Raw genomic sequence first — 24,020 nt, forward strand, 5'->3', positions numbered from 1 at the left:
ATCTACACATCTCTTCTACAGCTCTCACTGGGTCTTAGCCATGCCTTGTAATTATTTATGATAATGTTTACTAGCACCTGCTAAACCCTTGCAGGGGGCTCTTCATGTTACACTTTAGATTCATTATCTTAGCAAATGTTATCCCTATCCTATGGAATAGGCTTTCTTAGTATCTCCATTCATGGAGAGTAAATTGAGGATTATGGAGGTTTATTAATTTATGAAAAATCATATAGTGAATGGGTATAGGGTCTGACTTCTAACTCATGACTACCTGGATATTAAACTTCAATGTTCTCTTTCTGACTCTACTAAGAATGAATCTTTCAAGGAAGAGTGTGGTCACTCATTTTCTATCTTTTCTTCTTTTACAAAGTCTTTGCAAAGTATGGATAAAAAGCAAGATATGCGGACCAGCGGTTGGTATAATGGCTATGTCGCTGAACTCCCAAGTAGTCGACAGCACTTGGAGCCCCGGACCTGGTGGCTTAAACTCATGCTAGGCGCATGTAAATGCGTGCCCAAGATACCAAGAGGAAAATGGAGGAGAAGGGATTGCAGTGTGGCCATCCCCCATGGGGGGGGAGTGATTTCTTGCTTTCTGTCTCTCTGTCTCTGTCTCTCTAATGAGCACATGTGCCCTGTAGCAAAAACCTCTCTAAAAAATAAGTACATAAATGAAATGAAATAAAATAAAAAATATAAAAGCAAGATATGTAAAAGTGTCTAGCATACTGAAAAAAGTATATAATCATTCTCCCATATACTTTAAATCATCTCTAGGTGAGTTATAATAACTAATACAGTATAAATGATATGTGAATAGTTGTACTATAGTGGGTTTTAAATTTGTGTTTTTTAATTACTGTATTATTTTTTTCTATATATAGTTTTATATATATATATATATAAAATAACACACATATATATGTATCATACATTGATATATGTATATAATCGTACTGTCATTCTAGGAAACTGACCAAGAGAGTATTATTCTAGATCCTTGGTCCTTGACCTTCTTTGCTTAATACATTTACTTTAGAAAACTTAGAATTGCAAATTCTTTTGCAGTGCCTTTGATATGTAAAGCTAGTTAAAAGCTTGTTCCAGGTTTTACAACCCAGAACTCTCTCTCAAAGACCTGGGGCCATTCCTTTGAAATGCAATCATCAAGGACAATAGTGCACTTATCACTCAGGCTGTCTGAGAAAGTAGAGACCTAACTTGGAAGACACCTTGCTCCAAGTATAAAGCTACCTCCTGGTGTGAGAATAGAGAAAGTTTACCTCTCTCTTTTGAGTGAGGCTAATTAGCAAACATAGGTGACCAAAGATTTTCCTCTTCTCATCAAAAAATTAAATTAAATTAAATTAAAAAAAACACACACACAAAAATCCTTTCCAACTCTTCGTTTCAGTGGAGTTGTTCTCAGATGGAGTTCTGGCCTCTCTCTTCTATCCAGTACCCTTAAATAAAACATTCCTCATCTGTTAATCTTGGTCTTGAGTTTTGACTTATAATTCAGTCTTGTCTTCAGCATATTTCTTCCTTTAGACTAAGGTAGCATTTCCCCATTTCTAAACTTTATCAGTTTTTCAAGTTAGATTAAAACGAAATGACAATTCCTAGCTTCGTGGAAATTCCCTAAAATGTACATTATCTTAAATGTTTCTTAACACTTTAAAAAAGTATATTAAATAATGATGAGTGACCATAAAATTGTGAATCATTATCTGTGACTGGGTTATATTTCAGTGGATTTCTATTGCTATTATAGCTTATTATTATTATTATGCTTAGTTTATTTGTATTAATAGTATAATTTATTTTTTCTTATTTTACAAGTAATTTGTTATATAAAATATAATATAGTTTATTAATATGCCACAACATATGTACATGTAGTATATATATATATATCACACATGATATAATACAAGGTCAGATATTTCAATACTGTGTAAAATTATCTCTATCTGAAATATACATTTGATAATAGAGCATGTTAAATAAAAATACTAAAACAGAATTCTAATGGAATTATTAAAAATTGAGAAAAAATAATATGAATATTTAGTGTTTAGAAGACATTCCTGAAATAAATTTCTGAACACACACGTTACTAATTGCTCTATCCAATTACTGTGGTCTGAATGTGCTTTCCTCAAATCCTAACCATCGAGGTTATAGTAACAGGAGGTGGAAACTTTGTGAGGTGATTGGTTAGATTAGAAAGGCAGAACTCTCCAGAATGCAGATCATTCATTTCCAATAGGAGAGATGGGAGTGTGATGCCAGGCTCCTCCCACCATGTGAAAACAGCAAGAGAGCACCACCTGTGAACACCTATAAAACAGACCCTCAGTAGATGTGGGATCTACCCACCTTGGTCTAAGACTCCTCACATTCAGATCTGTAAGAAAAGAAGTCTATGGATTTTGTTTTAGCATCTTGAAGGGACTTAAACAGCACTTATCTTGGCCTTGGTGATGAGTATTCCAGACATTGAGACCTTCTTTCACTTTATTTTGATGTTAGTTGTGTTGTTACAGTTGTGCTCAAACCATCTTTCTGTGGCATGTCTCTGCACCTGTTCTCTCAGCTCCTTTTAACAATGAAAATATCTGCTCGTTCTGATCTTGGTTTTGCCAGATTCTAGATCAGTTTCTGATTTCATTTTGGCATTTTTGGCAAAGTTGTCTATTTGTGTGTGTCTCTCTCTCTTAGATTTTTGTTTTGTTTTGTTTTTTCATAGCGTATATGTGCTCTCCAGATAAAGAAAGACAGACAGAGACAAACAGGGAAAGTGAGAAATCACCGCCTCCAAGATGGATGGACATACTGCAATCCCTTCTCCTCCATTCTTCTCTCAGAATTTTGGACATGCATGTACATGCACAGGGGTGATTTTCAAGCCACCATGTCCAGGACTGGAACTGCAGTTGACCATGAGGAGTCCATTGTTTTATCCACTTTATCACCTGTGGGTCCCTGTATTTGTCTTTTTAAAAATGTATCTGTGAGCCAGGTGGTGGTGTGCTAGTTAAGGTGACTGGATCCCACATGATCAGTTGCACAGTTCGAGTCCTGGACCTGGTGGCTTGAGAAACACACTAGGTGCATGTATATGCATGCCAGATCCCAAGAGGAGAAAAGAGAAGAAAGAATTGTGAAATGGTCATCTCTCCTAGGAGGCGCTTTGTCATTCTCTCTCTGTCTCTCTTTCTCTCTCTGGTAAGCACACATGCTTCACAGTAAAAGAAATACATGTATATAAAGAAAGATACTGAGAAGAAATTTGAAACAACACTGAAAAAAGTCAGAGGACAGTTTTGGATAGTTAAGTGACATTTAATTGGTGACATATGAACAACTTAACATTTAGATTTCCTAGCACAGTGAACAGTACCTCACTGAATCATGTGTCAAATTTGCCAAATTAAAGGTGAACTTGTCTTCTAAAACTTATTTCTTAAAACATCACTTGTAGAATTTCCTTCAGGTATATTATACATATATCATTTCAACATATATTCTGTTTGCAAGAATGACTCACTGTTAGCAGCCATCAACGCCAGAGTCCACACCTTAAAGCACGAGAAGATGGGTTGATTAAGTCAGTACTAGCCAACTGTAGCCACCTTAATTTGGTATGCTCCAAATGCTAAGACTGTTCTCACATTTTTTTTTAATGGTTAAAATGCAAAGTAATATTTCATGGTGTATGGAATGTAGACAACACCCAAATTTCAATGTGCATAAATAAAGTTGTATTTAAGGAAGTTATACCTGTTCAACTACATATTGTCTGTGATGCAATGAAAAATATGCGGGACTAGCAGTTGGCATGATGGCTATGTTGCTGGACGCCCATGTAGTCGACTGCGGTTTGAGTCATGGGCCTGGTGGCTTAAACTCACACTGGGCACGTGTGCATGCGTGCCCAAGATCCTGAGGTGAATGAAGGAGAAGGGATTGCGGCTTTGACCTCCCCCCCCCCCAGAGGGTGATTTCTCACTTTCTGTCTCTCTCTGTCTTTCTTGTGAGCACTTGCACCCGATAGCAAAAACCTCTCCAAAAAGAAAAGAAAAATATCCATGCTTGCAACAGAGACCATAAAGCCTAAAATGTCTGCTGTATTATGTCTACAGGAAGAGTTTTCTGTCCACTTCTCTCACACGCTCATATCCTGCTTCTCAGAATGTCACCCTGAGCCCTCAACTCAGCCTGGCAGCTGTCCTGGCTTTTTTCCTTTAGATTTAATGTCGCCAGATTCCATCACAATGTAGCAGTTTTTACAGTCATATACGGGTATTATAAAACTTTTGCTTGATTTCAAAATTTTTCAACTGATTTTCCTCAAGATGCTAGATTCAGAAATACGTATCCTGAAAAAGACTGAGAAGGAATTCCTAGAAGTCCTATTTCCAGGTTGAGCTGCAGCTCAGGAGATCTCTGCCTAGATGAGATGTCTCTCTCTTCCCACTTGGAGGGAAGCGGCACCAGAGGTGTCCTCTTCTCTGAAATGAACCTCTCCCACTGCTGAAGCTTTAATCCTACATGACACTAGATTTCCTGTGTCATCTTTATGGCCAATTATAGGATTTATCATTAAAAAATACTCTCTTTATAAAAGCAACAAGACTGAACATCTTTCCTTTTTAAAAGTTTATTTACTTATTTTTCCCATGTGAGGGGGGGCATAGAGAGACAAAGAAGGAGAGAGGGAAGGGAGGGAGAGAGAGAGTGAGTGAGAGAGAGAGAATACTACCCCAGACAAGCCCTTCACATCATAATCTACCCACAGTCTCTACTGGTCTCAATGAGATCACGGGGCTCATTCTTATCCAATCAACCAGCATGTGCAGGGAAGTACCTGAACACAAACCCAGGACATTTTCTCAGAAGGATCTAGTACTGCTACCACAGCGTCACCACCTGGTCTGGTAACAACAGTCATTATTCTGTTTTGGAAGTGAACAAATTGGAAGCACACCAGAAATTCACTGGTGACAATGTGCAGGATACAACTGCACCTTAAAGATGAAAAACTTGTTACTTTTTTTCTTTTTCTTATTAAAAATTTTGTCACTGGGTACATGGGCTTTCTCTGAGAGAGAGAGGGAGAGAGAGATGGAGAGAGATAGAGAGACAGAGAGAGTAAGAAAGAAATCCCCCCACTGGGACCTGTTCATATAATAATCTCTTCTCTTCCACCTTGCCTGCTTGTGAAGATTTTGAGCACACATGCACATGCTCCTGGCGTGTTTCTCAAGTTGATGAGATCCAGTATTTAAACTATGGGGCCTCCAGCTGCCTTAACCTCACCCCCACCATACCACCACCGGCTCACCCAAGATGTCATAGTATTTTAACACAAGTAGAAAAAAAAAATCTGTTTTATCTATTTCAAAGGCAATTTACACAAAGATAACCTTGTTATTGATGCAGTTTCAGATGATTTTGAAATGTTACTTTAAATATTAAAGATCACAGCAGTTTAAGATCACTTTTAATACCTCCTAACTCCTTTCCCCACCTTCATTCCCTCCCACTAGAGAACCGAAGCCATGATCCAATTTTTTTTTTTTAGAGGTTTTTGCTATAGGGCGTGTGTGCTCTCCAGACAGACAGAGAGAGACAGAGAGACAAAAAGTGAGAAATCACTCCCCAGGGGGGATGGCCACGCCGCAATCCCTTCTCCTCCATTCTCCTCTCGGGATTTTGAGCACGCACGCACGTGCGCCTGGCGTGAGTTTAAGCCACCAGGTCAAGGACGTTAACCGCGGTTGACTACGTGGGAGTCCAGTGACATAGTCATTACACTAGCTGCTGGTCCCATGATCCAGTTTTGAAGGTTATTGATGTTTTTCTCCAGCTAGGTTCAGAAGATGGCATTTATACACAGAAATAACAGCTTAACCTAAAAGAAGAAGGCATTATTTTCCAATTTTTTTTTTTTAGAGGTTTTTGCTATAGGGCGTGTGTGCTCTCCAGACAGACAGAGAGAGACAGAGAGACAAAAAGTGAGAAATCACTCCCCAGGGGGGATGGCCACGCCGCAATCCCTTCTCCTCCATTCTCCTCTCGGGATTTTGAGCACGCACGCACGTGCGCCTGGCGTGAGTTTAAGCCACCAGGTCAAGGACGTTAACCGCGGTTGACTACGTGGGAGTCCAGTGACATAGTCATTACACTAGCTGCTGGTCCCATGATCCAGTTTTGAAGGTTATTGATGTTTTTCTCCAGCTAGGTTCAGAAGATGGCATTTATACACAGAAATAACAGCTTAACCTAAAAGAAGAAGGCATTATTTTTTTTTTAACAAATTAAGCAAGGAATCCAACTTTAAAGAATATTCTAGGTCATAAAACTGTCAACAACAACAACAACAAAAATACCTTAAAATTCTTTAAAACTGTGCAACTGAATAAAACCAGTGCACACCCTCCTTCCACTGAAGGTCTCATGCTGGGTAGTGTGAATTGCTTATGTGACTTCAAAAAGTGTTCTCTTGGGGCCAGCAGGCGGCATGGTAATTAAGATGCTGGCCTTCACATGGCCAACCATAGGTACAGTCCTGGACCCAGCAGCTTGAAAATCCTGTTAGGTGAGTGTGCATGCATGTCCAAAATCCTGAGAGGAGAAGGAGGAGAGACTCTAGTAAGGAGAAGGGAAGAGAAAGTTTTGCAGCATGACCAGCCCCCTGGGGTGGGGCTGTGATTTCTCAATTTCCCTTTATCTCTTTCTGGTGAGTACATACCCTATGATAACCTGCTTCCCCCAAAAAAGAAAGAGAACTCTCTTGTCTTTCCATTCAGCAATACTTTGCACAGCCTTATAATTTTCAGTTGAACATTGAAAGGGAAAGGAAAACTTCCCTCTTTCTTTCATTCAGATGTTAACTCATACATATTGAATGCTGAGATGATGTTTTAGAGCTCTAAAAAGCACAATTCCTACAAGTAAACAAAAGGAAAATTCTCCAGTTATAAGATTTGTGTTATTTCATTCTTTGTGAACCTGGTGACACCTATTGTCAAGGGCTGTGAAACTCAGAGTAGAAGAAAGTTACTGCAAACTTCAGAGAGGCGTTCAATTTGTGGATGGTAAAATCTGGAGAGTGCAGTGGATAGATGAATCCCATTGGTTTAAAATGATCACTGCAACTTCTAAATTCCCTCAAAAAATTTAATTGCTAGGGACCAGCAGTTAGCGTAATGGCTATGTCACTGGACTCCCATGTAGTGGACCGCAGTTCCCAGACGTGGTGGCTTAAACTCACACCGGGTGTGTGTGTGTGTGTGTGTGCCCAAGATCCCGAGAGGAAAATAGAGGAGAAAGGATTTCAGCGTGGTCATCCCCCGTAGGAGGTGATTTCTTGCTTTCTGTCTCTCTGTCTCTCTTTGTCTTTCTGGTGAGCACACGTGCCCTATAGCCAAAACCTCTCCAAAAAAAAAAAAAAAATTAAATTAAATTAATTGCTATAAATGTTGAAAGATTTTTAAAAGTTTACCTTCCATTGGATAAGACCTTTGAATAGACAGTGTAATTCAATCATATGGAAGTCTTCAGAAGCTGATTTTTTCCATGAACACTTTCTCTATCTCATCCCGCACTGTTTTAAATCTTGCCAAACATAACTTACTTTTACTTATTTTTAACTTACTTACTAGTATTTGCATTATGTGACATCAAAAATAACATATGTAACACAAATGTGATATTTTGGTTTATTTGCTTGTTCTCTGGCACAACCTCCACGAGTATTTCAAATCTGAATGTATATAAGCTTAAAGTATTATATCCCTTGTTATTGACCAGACTGTCCCTCTCCAAATTATATATGTTGAAGCCTTCATCCTCAATGTGACTGTATTTGGAGGGAGGACCTTAAAAAGGCAATTGAGTTTAAGTGAAGTTATTGCAGGAGTGTGGAGGCTGGAGAGGGGCTAATGCAGTAGAGTACCAGTCCTAACGGATGCCATGCAGAGTAAGGCCACATGAAGCAGCATGAATGTGGTCATTTGCAAGCCTACAGAGAAGTCAACTCTGCCAGCACCTGATCTTGGTCTTCTAGCCTCCAGAACAATGAGAAAATAAAATATTGCTGTTTAAGCTTCCCAGTCTGTGAGACTTTGTTACGATAGGCCTACCAGATTCAAATAGCTAGCTGACTAATGTATCTCATAACAATTATTTTATTTAAAAAAAAAGACAAATAAAATTCTCCCTATATTATTGTAATATTCACATTGCATTTTGGCTGCAGTTGTAGGTTGCTGCAGACAGGCCTTTAATGAGAAGATCAGAGAGGGCAAAAGGAAATTAACCGAACATCACATATTGAGAAACTCATACACAAAATTATCCATCGCATTTTCTCTCTGACAATGATATCTTACTTGAAAAAATCTGTTCTTGAACAATATTAACAGTGGTAATTGTTGTTTATCATGGCCATTTTGCATTTTCATTTTTACTTCTAGAATTGAGCTGTTGGCAGTTCTATTCCCATTCAGGCTCCATTTCCTGCGTAATTTCTGAGCCATTAAAACAAGCTCTCACAGGAACAAATTAATCCTTCCTCTTCTTTTTCTAAGAGTTATCTATTTAATTTTACTTACTAGCATTATTACTTTAAAAATTATTATAAGGCACATGCACTCACCAGAAGGAGGCAGAGACTGGGAGAGGGAGAGAGAAAGAGAGAGTGGAGAGAGAGAGAGAGAGAGAGAGAGAAAGAGAGACAAGCTGCCAGATCTGGAGCTCACACTGCAGTCAGCCATGCGGGAGTCCAGTGCCTTAACCACCATGCTACCTGCTGGCCCAAGATTATTTCTTCTTAGCACGAGTGCTTCCACGTCCTGTGGCAATACTAGCTATTTGATTTGTAGAGGTCATTGGGTGCACAGAGGCTGGGGTATCCATGATCACTGTAATTTCTTGTTGTTTTTATTTTTTTTAAGTTATGATAAAGTGAGTTCACACATGGTGGTGGGGGAGAGAGACAGAGAGAGTGATACACTGGAGGAAGGTGATGACAGTGTGACACCTTCCACCCTGGTCACATGGTGATCTCCTTCCTCCAATCTCTAGCCCATCAGATCCTGGGCATTTAGGCAAACACCTTGTATGTTTCAGGCTGACCTGGGTGGGGATTTGAACCCTGGTCACCATGGAGATCTGGCTTTCCTTAAGCAGCCCATTACTGCTGCACACCAGTGCCAACACTATCATTTGGCTTTGTGTCACCTATTTCTAAGAGGATCTCTGACACCTTCCAGGTTAAGATAATTTTATTTTAGAAAAAGACAGGAATATTGCCTATGAAAACAGTCAACCCTAAAACAACAACAACAAAATAATTTTAGCTGTCTTTAATTTAGAGTCAAATGCAAGAGAATAAACTTTATCCTCACAGAGGACAGAATATATCTGCTGAAATTATGACCCAAATATTGGAGAGTGTCTTTACAGATCTGAAACTTTTCTGTAGATGTTTTATGAGCCTCTTCAGTGAATCTTCTTGAGAGATATATAGAGGTCTGTAGACTGCTTCAGGAGAGCGCAGCAATAAATCACCTACATACTATTTCATGGTGTATTCTCAAGCAAAACTCAAAAGTGTAAATTATTATGTAGACATCTAGGGAAATATGAGGTCATTTTCATAAATACCTGGGGCATAACTGACTATGTATATTGCTGTTTGCCCCACCAGAAAGCAAATATATAATGACTGTCCTTACCTACCACTATCTAAAGAAGACTATAAATAAATCTTCCATTGTAAGATGTTTACTTGGTGGTTAGATACTCCCTGGAGTCTAGCAATTATAGTTCTCTTTATTTCCCTGACAACTTGTGCAGATAAGTAAGTGGCTTTTTCCACTGGGGTCCTTTACTGACAATCTGAGAGGATTGCAAGGATAGATGCATGGCAAAATAAGTCTTTTTTCTAACAAAGACTAATAATAAGTCTTCTTACTGAGTTTGTTTTGGGTCTCAAAACACACTGAAGTATAATTCCAGCAGAAGTTTTTCTTTCTTAGGGGGCACTCTGTACACGGAAGCTGGGTCTCCATGATGGCTGTAATTTGGCTTTATGCTATCTATTCCTTTTGGATATCTAGACATCTACCAGCTTAAGAAATTCCAGCTGACTATTTAGATCTAATAAATTATCTGGAGCAGAGTTGCAAAACAGAAAGTCATATTCTTTTTCCAATGACCTACTTGAAGGTCAAAATTGGTAAAAATTGTGTCTGTTTTGTAAGTTTATTAGAGATGCCCACTGCCTTCATTCTATAATATCTGTCTTTCAAAGAGCATGTTGGCATAAGTAGTGAAATTTAAACAGAAAAGGAAGCCACTGCATCTGTTAGGAATGTGCCTGCCTGTCCTAGAACAATAGTACTAACTTTATTTTAATTGTCTAGGAAAATCAGTGAATATACTAATTCAATTCCTATAGATTGATTGAGCTTTGATGAGTTCTTGTTTTTTATTTTTTTTTTATTCTTAACTTTTTTTTTTCTAGAAAGAGAGATTTTTGCATGTTCACTTGCCAGAGAAACAGAGAGACAGAAGGCAAGAAATCACCCCTGGGGGGATGCATGCTATAATCCCTTCTCCTCCATTCTCCACTTAGGATCTTGGGCTTGCATGCATGCACATGTGCCCAGTGGGAGTTTTAAGCTGCTGAGTCCAAGACTTGAGCCATAGTCGATTACATGGGAGTACAGCAACAGAACCATTATGCCATCTACTGGTCCTGAGCTTTGGTGAATTCTTAAATTGGCTCATTTTACTCTTATCTTGGCTTTTGAATAAAAATTTGTATTACTTTATCAATGTCCATTCTTTTGACTTAAGTTCTCTTTATTAATCTGACTACTTCTGGTATTAATTTATTAACAAGTTATTCAAAAGTTTTGCTGAAAGATTTCAGCAATTCTTTCTGGGAACTTCTTACTGGTTCTGAAAAATTTGCCTTAGTTTTGATTTTTAGCCAAATTTACTTTTATAAGAAAAAGGCTTTGTAATTTCTTTAACTTTTAAAAAGAATTATTTAAGAGAACCAGCAGTTAGCATAATGACTATGTCGCTGGACTCCCATGTAGTCGATCGTGATTTGCATCCTCGACCCGGTGGCTTAAAACTCACGCCTGCCCAAGGTCCCGAGAGGAGAAGGGAGGAGAAGGGATTGCAGCATGATAATCTCCCCGGGGGATGATTTCTCGCTTTCTGTCTCTATGTCTCTCTCTGTCTGTCTGGCGAGTGCACGCGCCCTATAGTGAAAATCCTCCCCCCAAAAAAAGAATTAATTAATTTAACTTTATTTATTTATTTACTTACTTATTTATTTATTTATTTATTTAAAGTTGACCTGGGGGGTGGGGTGGTTCGGGACTTATACCACAGTTGTCCATGTGGGAGTCCAGCACTCTTAACCACCATGCCACCTGCCAGCCCCAAGTTTTGCTATTTCTAGCAGTCTATATACTTTCCTAGTAATCTCTATTTTGGCTTCATTATACCCTTTGGAACCACGCTCTTAAAAGCAGAAAGTATTCCAACTCCAGATAATTTTGCTGCTCAATAAGCTTGAGTAATTATTTTGCTGTGATATATAACTTTCTTTCTGAGAATTTTAAAAACCCTAAACAGTGAAGATAAATCTTTAATGAGAAGAGTGGGATAGTGTTCCTCTTACTTTGATTAAGTTCAACAACAGAGTAAGATTAAACCACAATGAGATACCACCTAACCCCTGTCAGAATTACAAAGATTAAAAATATAAAAAGTGATAAGTGTTGGTGGGGATGTGGTGAAAGGGGAACTCTCGTGCACTCTTGGTGGGAATATAAACTGGTTAAGCCTCTGTGGAGAACAATATGGAGGTTCCTCAAAGATCTACAAATAGAACTGCCATTTGATCCAGAAATCCCACTTCTGGGTATCTATCGAAAGGACAGGAGAATGCTCAGTCAGAAAAAGCACTTGCACATCAATGTTTATTGCAGCATTATTCACAATCGCTAAGACGTGGAACCCACCCAAATGTTCACAAACAGTTGAATGGATTGAAAAAGTGTCACGCATATACCTTATGGAATACTACTCAGCCGTTAAAAAACAAACAAACAAACAAAAAAACCTGGCATTTGATAGAAAGTGGTCAGATTTGGAGGATCTATTGTGAGTGAAGAAAGATATTGTATGTATCCACTTAATATAAACCGACTATCCACAGTTTATGGTAGAAGTTTAAATATTGGAGGGCATAAAACAGTGAAAATAGTTATTCAATGTTTAGAAAATAATGAGTATAATTATAATAGTATAAAAAAATGAAAAGCTATTTGATGATGATGATGATGTGGATAGTAATGTCTTTGTCTTGACTGATAGGCATGGTATTCCTTCTGGGAAAAGAACTGTGATACATTGTAAGGATACATGCGATTCAATGTAATATAAACAGGATTATGATAAGAATAAATAAAAGAAGAAAAAACAATAGGATAAGATTTTAGGGCCATCAATATAGTGGAAGGAGGAGTTTAGGAAAACTCATGAAGATAACGAAATTGGGAGTACATTGCCATGCATTATTCCTCTGAAGAATCAGAATATCATGATTCTACAGAATAGAGTGGAATCATAGACCAGGCATTCTCTCTACTCTGCAGTTCAGATCAGACAGTTAGATCCTGAACCAAGTGATGAAATATGCTATGTCTAAGAGAAACAGAAACACCTGAGAGTGTGTGATTTATGAAGAATAGAGGTTTATTTGACTCACTAGTTGTTAGAAAATTCAAGCTGTGGGGCTACTATTAGGGCAGTCTTTGGTGTTACGTCACAACAAAGCAGAGAAAAGTGGAAATGTCAGCAGATGCATGCAGAGAGAAACCCAGGGAGAGCCATCTTCCTGCTACAACAACCAGCTCTGATGGGAACTAAGTTTTTCTCACAAGAGAGAAAACTCACTCTTCCTCATGAGGTGATGTGTCCATGACCCAAACACTGCTGCCTAGGCTTCACTTCTTAGAGGCCTCACCCACCCCAATGCCATTTCACTGGGAGCCAAAGTGCCCAGAACATGAACTGTGGGTAACAAATTATCATCTAAGTCATAGGTTACATCCCTAACCATGAGGTATTTAAGAACCTCTCAGATAAAATTTAGATGGACTAAGAACCGATCTGACATTAGAGAAATTCCTCCCTTGTTGTGTTCAGAGAAGAAGCTGTACTCTCTGTGTATCCATTCATAAAGAGGTCAGGAGGTGTGAATCAAAATAAACAGAAACTAGCCAGCAGGTTGTGTGGTTAAAGAGCTGTATCCCACATGGTTGACTACACAGTCCAGTCCTGGACCTGATGGCTTTGTTTAAATATCAGTGGTTGATTCACTCCGATAAGTATTGTGATCAGGTCATCCTGGTGGACTCTCTTTTCTCTAGACGTATTAAGACCCTCTTCAGTGAATCTTCTTGAGAGCTATATAGAGGTATGTGGACTAAAAGAAAAAATAAAGACCAAAAGTGTTACTGCAGAGAAGATACCCTGACATAGCATACAGTCTAAACAGGGTCTCAGGACTAAGAAAAGGGAAGCAAAAAATGAAGTAGTGTTTTTTGTTTGTTTGTTTTATTTTTAGATTTTTGTCATGGGGTACATGTGCTCACTGGAGAGAAAGAGAGAGAGAGAGAGAGAGAGAGAGAGAGAGAAAGTTAGAAAACACCCCTGAGTAGGGGATAGCCACACCAAAATCCTTTCTTCCCACTGGGATTTTGGGCACACATGCACACATACCTGGCATGTTTTTTAAGCCATTGGGTCACTGACTCCAACAGCAGAGTCAGCCATATGTGAGCCCAGTGCCTTAACCACCACGTCACCTGTTGACCCCACTGAAGTGTTTGTGTTTCTGTTTGTGTGTATATGTATATATATTTTTAAGAGATATTTTTGCTATAGGATGCATGTGCTTGCTTGACAGAGGCAGACAAAGACAGAGAGACATAAAGCAAAAAGTCACCCCCTATAAAGGATGGCCACTCCACAATATCTTCTCCATTCTCCTCTCAGGACCTTGGGTATGCAAGCACATGTGCCTGGAATGAGTTTAAAGCTGCAGGGTCTGGAACTGAAGCCACAGTTGGCTATGTGGGAGTTCTGTAACATAACCATTGAGCCATCTACTGGTATCATGAAATAGATTTTTAAAAGCCAAAAGACCACTGACCCCTATTAGGAAATATACTGATTTGATACAATATCTACAGTGGTTGGTTGTGTGATCATGGACTACTTGAAAGTGGTCTGTCCACATCAGAATTTTAGATACCTTTGCTGGGTCCCTGAAGTCCCAGGATGTGTCACACAGTTAAAAGATGGACCCAGATCAAGAATTTTTTTTTAGAGGTTTTTGCTATAGGGCACATGCGCTCGCCAGACAGAGAGAGACAGAGAGACAGAGAGACAGAAAGCGAGAAATCACCCCCCGGGGGCATGGCCACGCCACAATCTCTTCTCCTCCATTCTTCTCTCAGGATGTTGGGCATGCATGCACATGTGCCTGGCGTGAGTTTTAAGCCACCGGGTCCGGGACGCAAACCATGGTTGACTATGTGGGAGTCCAGCGACATAGCCATTACGCTAACTTCTGGTCCCCAAGAATTTTCAGTCCAATATGCAACAACAGTAACAGATTCAATGGTCAGTTTGAAGCCCCAGTTAAGATAATTTAATATCCAAGTAACAAAAATCTTCACTTAGTATTTTAATCATAACTTTTTTTTTTAAGAGAGATTTTTGCTATAGGATATGTGCACCCACAAGAGAGGTAGCGAGAGACAGAAAGACAGAAAGTGAGAAATCACCCTCAGGGGGGATGGCCACACTGCAATCTCTTATCCTCCATTCTCCTCTCAGAATTTTGGGCATGTGTACACATGCGCTGGCATGAGTTTTAAGTCGGCGGATCTGGGACTTGAATCATGGTCAACTATGTAGGAGTCCACCAATGTAACCATTCTGCCATCTGCTGATACCAACTCTTAACATTCTATAATGTAATTAGAAACTTAGCAGTAGGTACAATTCTAGGGACAGTGAGATCGTTAGCTAAATAACATCAAAAGTACTAAATCTCTTCTATTCTATGTGTTCACTAATAGTGTTATCACACAGAGATTCAGTGGAAAAGCTCACAAGTAAAACTTTGCTTTGAAGTTTCAGCTCAGTTATTCGGTTGTGCATGATATGGGGCACTGTGCTGACTTAGTAAAAGTGTATGTTACTTAGATGTACCTAACACTAAATTTTAGCTATAATTTTATCTATTTGCTTTATCGTTACATTTGGTGGCAGTAAAACATTTTTTGCTGTTCCCATTCATTCATTCATTCATTCAATAATGCATTCATACAGAGCAATCTTATATTAGGTCTTGTTCCATACCATAGAAGCAAAGGTGTATGTCATCCCAAGAAATTGGTTATTGGTCCTTCCACTTAATTCGGTAAGAATTATACCTGAGATGGGAGAGATATGTACAAGAGATATAATCTGTTAGGAAGGAGAAAATTAGGAAAAAGGGGAAAACCATGCATGACAAATATAAAAATTAATAATTAAGAAAGACATAAAAATAGTAAAAGTTGGTCCATTATTATACTAATCAATATAGCCAATATCTTTAAGAGTTTAGGGAACCAGCAGTTAGCGTAATGGCTATGTCGCTGGACTCCCACGTAGTCGACCGCGGTTCGTGTCCCGGACCCGGTGGCTTAAAACTCACGCCGGGTGCGTGTGCGTGCGTGCCCAAGATCCCGAGAGGAGAATGGAGGAGAAGGGATTGCGGCGTGACCATCCCCCCTGGGGGGTGATTTCTCGCTTTCTGTCTCTATGTCTCTCTCTGTCTGTCTGGCAAGCGCACGCGCCCTACAGTGAAAATCTCTCAAAAAAAAAAAAAAAAAGAGTTTACTATGTTCTAGGGATTCAGCTAATCATCATGATTTTATTTAATCTTTAAATCCTTTTCAAAGACAGATACTCTAGTAAATAGTTTATACCTAAGAAAATTGCTAACCCAGAGAATTTTATAATTTACAAGTAAATGACTTACAAATACTAAAGCTCAGAAGAAAAACTGAATTCATCTTATTCCAGAACCTAAGCTCTTAAGTCCTGTTCTACTTTTGATTACTTAAATTTATATTATCCATAAGTGCAGCAGAATGTTACCATAAGTCATTGAAGAAAAATAACTATTAAAGAAAAAATTTATTGAAGGAATAATAATAATTTAATTAAAATTCTAGAGCAAGGAGATTAGCACACCAAAACATATTTCATTAACTAAACACAGTCATAGAATCTGAATATGCCAAGAAATTACATCTATAAATAATAAGGCCATCAATCAACTAACAACAACAGCACAAAAAAAAAGCAAATAAAAGCTAATTTATCAGCTAAGCTACCAGGACATAGTATTCAATTACAAAAGTTTTCCAAAATGAACCAAATAAATTTTAATAATTTTTTATTTATATAGCTTGAAAATTGCAAATTTTAGCACCTGCCACTTAGTGAGATAACTAAGAACTGTGCGTAGCCAGGTCTCAGATGGATGCTGTGGTTTGAGTCCCGGCCCTGGTAACTTGAAAAACACACTGCGCTGGAACATGTGAGCGTGTGACCCAAGTCCTGCCAGGATGGAGCAACGGAGGAGAAAAGGATTGTGGTATAACCATTTCCCATTTGGTGGGGGTGCTGGAGTGGGTTATTTCTTTCTCTCTCTCTGGTGAGTACATGAGCACTCTGGCAAAAAAAAAAAAAAAAAAGGAAAAAAAAACTTTGTATTTTAGAACATGAAAAAAATGTATTGCAGCAAGCTAGTTTTTTGAGAATTTTATTTATTTATTTATTTTTGCTATAGGGCGCGTGCGCTCGCCAGAAAAGGAGAAGCAGAGCGACAGAAAGCGAGAAATTACCCCCCCAGTGGGGAGGGCCATGCCGCAATCCCCTTCTCTCCCTTCTCCTCTTGGGATCTTGGGCAGACACACACATGCACCCCGTGTGAGTTTAAGCCACCAGGTCTGGGACTCAAACCTTGGTCGGCTACGTGTGAGTTCAGCGACATAGCCATTATGCTAACTACTGGTCCCCAAGCCATAAGTTTTCAGATAAATAATATATAATGGCTTCATTGAAGTCAATAAGAAAAATATAACTTGATATTCAAAAGTGGGGAACTGGACAAGATAGCTGATCAAAGAAACAAATACTGCGAAGGGGATCTAGCAGTGAACTTCATGTCGATTTCTTCTGGAAGGATAAAGAAATGTCATTTTTCTTTTTTTAGAGAGGTTTTTGCAACAGGGTGTGTGTGCTCGCCAGAGAGACAGAGAGACAGAGAGACAGAAAGTGAGAAATCACCCCCCAGGGGCGATGACCACACCCCAATCCCTTCTCCTCCATTCTCTTCTTGGGATCTTGGGCACGCATGCACACGTGCCCGGCGTGAGTTTAATCCACTGGATCCGGGACTCGAACTGCAGTAGACTACATGGGAGTTCAGCAACATAGCCATTACGCTAACTGCTGGTCCCAAGAAATGTCATTCTACTCTGTCGAAAAGATAGTATTTTAAATTAAAGTAACAATACCTTGCTTTGACATGGTGGGTATAATAAAATAATCACTCTACTTTAATTTCTGGACTGTTAACTTGGGGTACCCTTTCAAGAACTATTTATAGTAGGCTATTAACAGTCATCAGTAATTTCTCATATGAGAACTTAGAGATTTATATTGCATTTACTGACCAGATTATAACTATTATGTCGCTTTTCACTTTTCATTATGGAAAATAAAGAGGAATAGGGAGAGAGAAATTTTCAACATGGTGTCACTCTATCACTATCCTCCTTCCCCAGCTTCCCAATTGGCAAGGATTACAGACACATGTGGCCAAAGCCCTGTGTGTTCAGCTTGGCATGGGACTCATCCCGGGCATCCCATTTGTTTTTCAGCCTTCCAAGTGGTGGTGCTATCTGTGGGCCACAGTCACTGGCTTCTTTTTTCTCTCATTTCTCAAAGCTTTAGGACCAATTAGACTCTGCCTAGGCCACAGCTCTCCTATCCCAGAGAGATCTTCAAAGAGGTATATTCAAAAGATAAAGAATGGCAAGAGAAAGAAGAAGGTAAAAAAGAAAGAGAGAAAGAGAGAAAGAAAGGGAGAGAAATAAAGAACAAGAAAGAAAAATAAAGAAGAAAGAAAGAAAGAAAGACAGACATTTCATAGTTGGTTCCTCAGAATAACGTAGAAAATAGAGAGCAATTTATATGTCAAAAATGATAGGATAATAAGTACATACATTTTGTTACACTTTCAAAATATTTTTATCTAGTCATTTTAAAATTGTATGTCATTTCTCTCATTTTTGCAAGTAATAAAATTATACTGATATTTAATTAAATTTATTTAAATGAATACATATTATATGTGAAAGCATAATTCCAATTTATAAAAACTAAATATACAAGCTGTTATAAGAGATGCTATTTAAAGTTCTGATTCTGTTTCTGCAACCTAATATAGGTGAACAGATAAAGGAGGTAATAATTTCTGTATTGCAAATCTTTCTCTACAAAAGAGTTTTCCATTTAAAACAGAAGCAAAGTATCCAGCTGTGGTGGTGGCTCACCAATAGCTCAATACTCCGCAATGCTGAGACCACATGGGAAGGTCTCAGGTGTGTGTCCCCAAGTCTCCCTTTACAGTCTGGGAGTGTGTGTATGTGGTGCCAGCTGGTTGAGGCTAGAAGTAGGATTTGTATGTAAAGACCCTGTTGTAGGTAGATCTCTCTCTCCTTCTCCCTCTTTGTGTTTCCAACTCCCTCTCCTATAGAAGCAATGAATAAAAATCAACTTACTGTAAAATAAAACAGAAGCAAGGAGATATACTAACACATCTGGTACACAATAGGTATCTTTGGGCTTGACATATGTCTTCCATCAGTGATAGTTTGGTTAACACCACTTGAGAATAAGATGACACATTAAAATCAAAGATATCTGTCTAATAAAATAAGTGGTTGAGTAAATGTTAGTTACTATCATGAGATTAAATAATCCAGACAGAGAAGTTATTAATTTCTGAGAAAACATGCTAGGAAAGAAGAGACCAGTGAGTATGCAACCTTGCACAGTAGACATGGCCCATGAGGTTGGAGAGTACACAAAAAGAATCTGCTCCAGAGGCAGCTGTCACAATGCACACCTCACTGTTTAGATAGTGCTTGGAGGACCAACTGAGCACTCACCTCTCCTATATAAATATGTGTAATTTCTGTAAAGTGAACCTCCGACACAACTGAGTTTAGTACCAGGGTAGAGAGAACTTAAAGAGTAGTGCCAAATGTTTCCTTCTCATCATTCTCATCTACAGTGAAAGGCAGTGGGAGGAATTTCGTGTAGGTATCAGGGAGAAAGGATCAGTGCCATTACCATCTTTTCTTCTCTGATTCTACTGTGTACAAGGGCACTAGAATTTATGTAAAATTTATGCCACAAATTAAGTTATCGCGGAAGTTATTCTGATGAAGTCATATGCTTCATTTATATTAACACGTTAAAGCAGATATCGGCAAACTGACCTGTGGACTAATTCAGCTAAGAAAGATTTTTATATTTTTAAATGGTCAAAAAAATTTAAACATTATGTTAAAATTACACAAAATTCGAATTTCAATGTCTATAGATAAAAGTTTTATGGAACATAGTCATGCTTGTTTGTTTACATACTGTCCATGGCTGCTTTTACAGTACAGCTCTAACACAGTCAAGTCATCGTGTTAGAGCTCGTGTGAACTATACAGCCTAAAATACTAACTATTTGACTCTTTACAGGGAAGCGTGCCAATTCTGTATGAAAGTAACCCAAGACCCTAATTCCTATACATTATCCTCTTATTTGAGTTGGATATCATTGATATTTTAGAATATAATCTATATACTAAACAAGGGAAAATATGTACATTACAATAAAAAGAGATCCCAAAATGTAGAGTTGCCAAAAACTTGCTGTAATGAGTAGGTTGTTACATGGAATCAGGTTAGAGTCAATCACCATCCAACTGTGTACTCTTAGGGTAAGCATATTGATAATTCCACATCTCAGTAATTACTAATTCATATGTCGGTTTGAACCAAATGAGTCGTTCCTAAGTAATTATATTAAACAAAATGAGGAAAAGAAATATAGATTATTGTTTCAAAATATAATTTTAGTTTAATTTGGTGAAATGGCCCTTTGTTCTGAGGCTATTCCTATCTTTGATGTTAAAATTTCTTTTTATGAAGGCTATGTGAAAGTAGGTGTAATTTTGTATTTATTTTCTGAAGGACAAACTAAAAACATGGCAACTATATTATATACATGCATATGTACAGAAAATTATAAACATATGTAAATATATAGAACTACATAAACCGTATGTGCCAAATAGTTTAAGGTCCCTGAATAATATGGTTAGCTGATACTCACATCCATCTTTCAAATATGCCCACGGGTCATAATACCAGTTTTCAGATGAGAACTGAAGTTTCCACAACTTTGAGGAAAACGTTCTTACTCTGATAGAATATTCAAATAATTTAAATGGCTAATACGATATCATCTGTTTACTGGTACAATGGTTACTGTCATGTCTTCTAAGATATTCCGTTAGGTCATATGAGTAAATATATTTCTTCTATTTTTTTTTCCTAAAAAAGAACTTCACCAAGGTTTTAGAATTCATTGTGATTCATTGCTTCTGTGTGTACAGAGTATTTCAAGTACACTCTTCTCTAACACAAATACCTTGTGAATTGATTTGCCATATTACATGTCAGAACAAATAGCCAGCTGCTCTATGAAAAGAGGGCAATTCCCATCACAACCTCTACTCTAAAGTTTTTATCTTTATGGGCAATTCAGAGACGTGACTTAGGAATTACATCTATTCTTTTCTGACAGTATGTGCCCAATTACTTAAATATCTAACTTGTATCTATTGATCGCTATTGAATTTCTTTTGTCCTCAAAAACCTTTGAGGAATTCTCTAAAGCTATACAAGTGTATTTTCTTGAAAGTTCAAAAAAGGAAACCCCTGGGAGTTGATATATACAAGAGTAATTCTGAAACGTTCCAGTCATTGCTCCTACACAATGATGAAAATTGGTTTTACTTCATGTTCACAATTTATATCTTTTATAAGCTTCTCAATGAAGATGATTTAGTTTTGGCCATGACTGGTATAAAAATGTTGTGAATTATACACACTGCACAGGATAACTGAAGTCATTAAATAGTATAAATTTTTTAAAAATTGAAAAACTTACTGATCTACATCAGCTGCTGTCCATCGTATGGTAAAATATTCACATTGTAAGCTAAATAATGTGATTGACTGTATAAAAGAAAATGAAACTTAAAAAATAAAGAAAAATAAAGAAAAGTAACTGTATACTGATTCAAACTACAATTAACATCATTAAAAGATAATGGACAGTGGGGAAAATATTAGGAGATTAAAAAAGGAGAAAATGCTATCTTATTTTTTAAACTATTAAGTTGTTGGGAAAGTCATGATGGATTTTTCTGTTTTTCTATACAAAAATGCATCAGGACTTTCCAGACAATCCAATATATGGGTAAGATAAACTTTGCAAACCTCTAGGATTCTTTTTTTAAAAATATTTATTTATTTATTTAATTAAATTTGTTATTATTATTATTATTTAATTTGATCACACAGAGACAGACAGAGAGAGAAAAAGGAAAGTTAGAAAGCAAGCCTCCAGGTCCAGTACTTGAACCATGGTCAGCCATGAGGGAATCCAGCACCTTTAACCACCATGTCACCTGCTAGCTCCAACCTCTAAGATTCTTAGTTTCATAATGATGCAAAAAATTTATTTGTTTATGTCATACGTTTAATCACTATATATCACTTAGCTTGTAAGTTGAATTTGCCCAACATGAATATACTTTATACCAGTTCAGTTGAGAATACAAAACACATTATCATCAACAGATAATAACCTCTTTCTGTGTTCCATAAATGTCTTGGACAAAACTTACATTATTGAGCTTATTAAGTTACTTAAAAAAAGAAGAGTTGACTTCTAACTAGTAGTATTATTTCACTAGATTAAATGTGATTACAAGTATGTAAAGCAGACTTCCAATTATGAGTTGCTCAATATGATTAATTGGTGTGATATGGCAGTCAGAAAAAAATCTCTTCACTTGCATATGAGATTTCAACATTCATTATAGTTTCAAAAATAAAGTTTTGAATAAGAAGAATCTAAAAAATGGAAATGAAAATGGAACAGCTCTCTGTAGGGTGAAGCAATGTTCAAGCAATATAGTGATGATCAAGACAAGTGGCAATCCATTGAGTATTTTAGATTTTGAAAAGCCCTCAAATACTCATGGTCATTTGCTTAGCAAGAGATGCAATCTGTTTTTGGTGTTCCTTCATAATTTTATTTTGTGTTATATTCTCTAATTCTAAATTAAATATGCATTCAATATTATGTTCCATACCTTGTCACAGACACTTTATTTTATATCACAAAGATCAGAGGATAGCTTGAAGGTGGCTTGAAGGGCTCAAAGGTAGCAGCTATCTTTTTTCTTTTCTTTTCTTTTCTTTTTTTCTTTTTTTTTTTTGAGAGATTTTTGCTATAGGGCATATGCTCTTTCTGGAGAGACAGAGATACAGAGAGATAGAAAGTACAAAATCACTCCTTCCAGGGAGGAGGCCATGACACAATCTTTTCTCCGTTCTCCTCCTGGGATCTTGAGTATGCACACACACAAGCCCAGTGTGAGATTCAAACCACCAAGTCTGGAACTCAAACCATGGTTGACCATGTGGAAGTACAGCAAGGGAACCATTACACCTCATGCTGGTCCTGATAAGAATTTTATAAAAACTGAAAAGAAGTTATTATAAAGCATAAATTAAAATTTAAGCAACAAAGAATCCTTTTCATAGAATTAGTGGTTGGTGCAAGTGATGAGGTCAGAGAAGGAAGAGATGGGTGAGACTCAGAGTTTGTGGTGCCATTAACTCTTGAAAGGTTCCTTCAGAAAAGAATAATGAAATAAACAAAATAAAACAAAAACCACTTGAGTTTAGGAGGTAGAAAATGAAGGATGGTGGAGTGGAGGATGACCTTATCTATATAACTGCTTGCCCCAAATGGGGAAATGAGTTATAAATAAATTTCATAAGAATGAAATTAGAAGGAATGACATAGAGGATTCACTAGCAAGACAATTTTGACTACCGATTTCCATATTTAAATTCACTAATACAATACATATTTACCACTTTTTATACCCACATAGGTTCGGAAAACTGACCTTATGTCTTTCCTAAGACTTTTAAGTATAGATACAGCATAACTAAATGACTACTAACATGCTTTCAATTCTTCTAGAATCAGAGAACCATGCATAAAATTTATTTTGACACCTATTCTGCTTATAACTCTATTATTCACTGTAACTTTCCAGCTGCACCTCCCACCATTTCCTTCACAGTAAGGGTTACCATAATCACATTTTCCTTTAGAAATGCTTGAGTAAGTCAGTGAGCTCGTCAAAGGAGAAAGTACATCTATAAGACTTAAATCTTATAAAATTGCTCTAAAATTCTGGTTTCTATTTGTTTTACTATTTGTGTGATTGTTCTGTTGTAAGAAAGCCCCATACCCATATCTTACCTGGCTAATTTCTCCTGCTGCATGATTTGGTTCCATTGCTGTGCTTGTAGGATGCTTCCACTGATCACCCACTGAGTGGAGTTTTGTTCTCCTATACAACCTCATCCTGTTTCCTACTTTCATACTGCTTACCCATGCCTCCTAATATACTTGCTTTACTTTTTCTATTATCATAATAGACTGAACTATTTCAGAATAAGAACCA

This window comes from Tupaia chinensis, unplaced genomic scaffold (genome assembly GCF_000334495.1).
Source record: "Tupaia chinensis unplaced genomic scaffold, TupChi_1.0 Scaffold000045_1, whole genome shotgun sequence".
Classification (NCBI taxonomy): Eukaryota; Metazoa; Chordata; class Mammalia; order Scandentia; family Tupaiidae; genus Tupaia; species Tupaia belangeri.